The sequence below is a fragment of the Eriocheir sinensis genome, unplaced genomic scaffold (assembly GCF_024679095.1).
Source record: "Eriocheir sinensis breed Jianghai 21 unplaced genomic scaffold, ASM2467909v1 Scaffold1131, whole genome shotgun sequence".
Taxonomy (NCBI): Eukaryota; Metazoa; Arthropoda; class Malacostraca; order Decapoda; family Varunidae; genus Eriocheir; species Eriocheir sinensis.
This window is the reverse complement of record NW_026110443.1, coordinates 60,001-62,500: the sequence shown is the minus strand read 5'-3', so window position 1 is coordinate 62,500 and position 2,500 is coordinate 60,001.

Here is a 2,500-nt window from a genome sequence, read left to right as displayed (position 1 = left end):
CGGGTAAACGGCGGGGGTAACGCACCAGCACCTGATGGCTCGCTTTGCCTCGCGGGCGCTGGACGAGGCAAGCGGGTAAAAATATCTCACTTTCAGTCCGGGAGAAAAGGAGCATTTTTGGTTGCTCAACTAAGTGCGTGCTCCCTATCTCGCTCATTCCAGTCCCAGAAAGTCCGATTTTTTTTTGGTGGGACTTGAATGAGCGAGATAGGGAGCACGGACTGAGCTGAGCACCCAAAATGTTCCTTTTCTCCCGATGTTATTCGTAGGAACATCTCATGGCTGCGGTAGCGTATTTTAATTAGCACCGAAAGCACATTCATGGCAGACTTGCGTAGCGCAGATAAGTCTAAAATTGAAGGAATTCCTAGGGACATCTCGTGACTGAGTGCTCGTACTTTCAATCAATCAGCACCGTACACATTACAGTTGAACCACATTAACTATACACTTGCGTAGTGTAGGAATGTTCCTCACTTTCAGTCCGGGAGAAAAGGAGCATTTTGGGGTGCTCAACTCAGTCCGTGCTCCCTATCTCGCTCATTCAAGTCCCACCAAAAAAAAATCGGACTTTCTGGGACTTTAATGAGCGAGATAGGGAGCAGGGACTGAGCTGAGCACCCAAAATTGCTCCTTTTCTCCCGAAGTTATTCGTAGGAATATCTCATGGCTGCGGTAGCGTATTTTAATTAGCACTGAAAGCACATTCATGGCAGAGTTGCGTAGCGTAGGTTTGTCTAAAATTAAAGGAATTCCTAGGGACATCTCACGACTGAGTGCTCGTATTTTCACTCAATCAGCACCGTACACATTACAGTTGAACCACATTAACTATACACTTGAGTAGTGTAGGTATGTTGTTCACTTTCAGTCCGGGAGAAAAGGAGCATTTTGGGGTGCTCAACTCAGTCCGTGCTCCCTATCTCGCTCATTCCAGTCCCAGAAAGTCCGATTTTTTTGGGGGTGGGTGGGACTTGAATGAGCGAGATAGGGAGCACGGACTGAGCTGAGCACCCAAAATGCTCCTTTTCTCCCGAAGTTATTCTTAGGAATATCGCATGGCTGCGGTGGCGTATTTTAATTAGCACCGAAAGCACATTCATGGCAGACTTGTAGACTTCCCTGATTTGCCTACCTAGAATGACTGCTATTCCTGTAGGACTGAAGTTTTGTAGATGTCCGCTGTCACAAGTTCCAGCAATGCATGCATGCTTTTCTTTACAAACACTAGGCATAACAAGTACACTAACTATATGTTTTGCACTTTCAACTATCTTCTTATGTTCTGCCCCAGCAGCATGCTTTTCTATTTCTGATTTACCCGCCTTTCCGTCAGAATTACACAATTTACAGTGGAAATACATAGGCCCCTTGCCGCTTCTTGTCAGCCAACTTTTAAACAACGGGTCGCTTCCCCATTTTTCTGTGTATTTCTGCGTATACGGCTGTCGTTTCCGCTTGGCTGGAGGACTAGACATGACTACTGTGTATTAGTAACAAAAACGAGAACTTAACTGAGTGACAGTGTGAGACAGACTGAGGGAGAATACTGGTACTGGTAAGAAGCGGCCAGGGTAAATACGCATCTCGGTCTTGTAGATTCAGCTAGCTGGCAGGGACGAGGGAGGAAAGGGGAGGGATGGTATACGGGTCTCGTACAAGTCATGACACCGTTAGAGGATGAGGGAAGGAAGAGTGAACAGTAGGGGGAGGATATAGTGATCGAGAGAGGCCTCACAAGTTGGTAGAAATGCAATTAACCTGACCTGTATCATACACGTCGGACAAACAGGAACTAAGATTTGTAACTTGGAAGGAACAATAACTTATTTCTGATGATGGATTTAAGATTATTCGGCATATTATTCGAAGAATACGAATACTTTTCCCAAATATTCGAATACGAATGCGAATACTTTGATGTCAGATGACAAGTATTCGAATACGAATACACCCAAATAGTGTGTTCGAATAAGAATACCCCATCCCTGCTCGCCCTTAATGGTTCGTTTTGTCTCGTGAGCGCTGGCCGAGGCAGTCACTGACTGATCGAGTGACGGGTAAACGGCGGGAGTAACGGACTCGGGCCTCGCGAGCGCTGGCCGAGGCAAGCGGATAATGAGCGGGGGTAGCTCGCTCGCACTTAATAATGGTTCGTTTTGCCTCGTGAGTGCTGGACTAGGCAAGCGGGTAATCGGCGGAGGTAGGTCGCTCTCCCTTAATAATGGTTCGCTTTGCCTCTTGAGCGCTGGCCGAGGCAGTCACTGACGGGTAAACGGCGGGAGTAACGGACTCAGGCCTCGCGAGCGCTGGCCGAGGCCAGCGGGTAATCGGCGGGGGTAGGTCGCTCGCCCTTAATGGTTCGCTTTGCCTCTGGAGCGCTTGCCGAGGCAGTCACCGACTGCTCGACTGACGGGTAAACGGCTGAAGTAACGGACAAGTCAAGGAAACACTGGCCCTTCATACGACATAGAATTTGGTGTGTGGTGGGTAAACTTTG